Source organism: Electrophorus electricus, chromosome 5 (assembly GCF_041902795.1).
Source record: "Electrophorus electricus isolate QZ-2024a chromosome 5, ASM4190279v1, whole genome shotgun sequence".
Lineage (NCBI taxonomy): Eukaryota > Metazoa > Chordata > Actinopteri > Gymnotiformes > Gymnotidae > Electrophorus > Electrophorus electricus.
Window position 1 is genome coordinate 31,129,666 of NC_137501.1, and position 441 is coordinate 31,130,106.

A 441-nucleotide genomic window follows, 5' to 3' on the forward strand; every position below is an offset into this window, starting at 1 on the left:
AAGAAAAAATTGTTTTAAAGGGCTGTAGGTAGACATTTAATAGGTAACAGAAATGTATCTACAGTAAAAGTCACCATTTACAAGTCAGTGGAAAAAAAGACAGTGTGAGATGATGGGATATGTTCAGAGACTCAGGGACACATTAGAGTCAGTAATGAAACACACATCTAGAAAATGAAAGGCAATCAGTGTCTCACACACACACACACACACACACACACACACACACGAAACATTGTCTTCAAAAGGGCAAACCCTCAGAGCAGAACTGGTAAAGATGCATGCGATATACAAATCAGTCAGTCTCAGACCTGAACTGTGTGTGTGACATCACAGACTGAGCAGAGAGAGAGAGAGAGAGAGAGAGAGGGAGAGAGAGAGAGAGTAAAAACAGAGGAAGAGAAAGTGTGGAAATGGAGGAATGAGGAAGTTTTGCCGCCA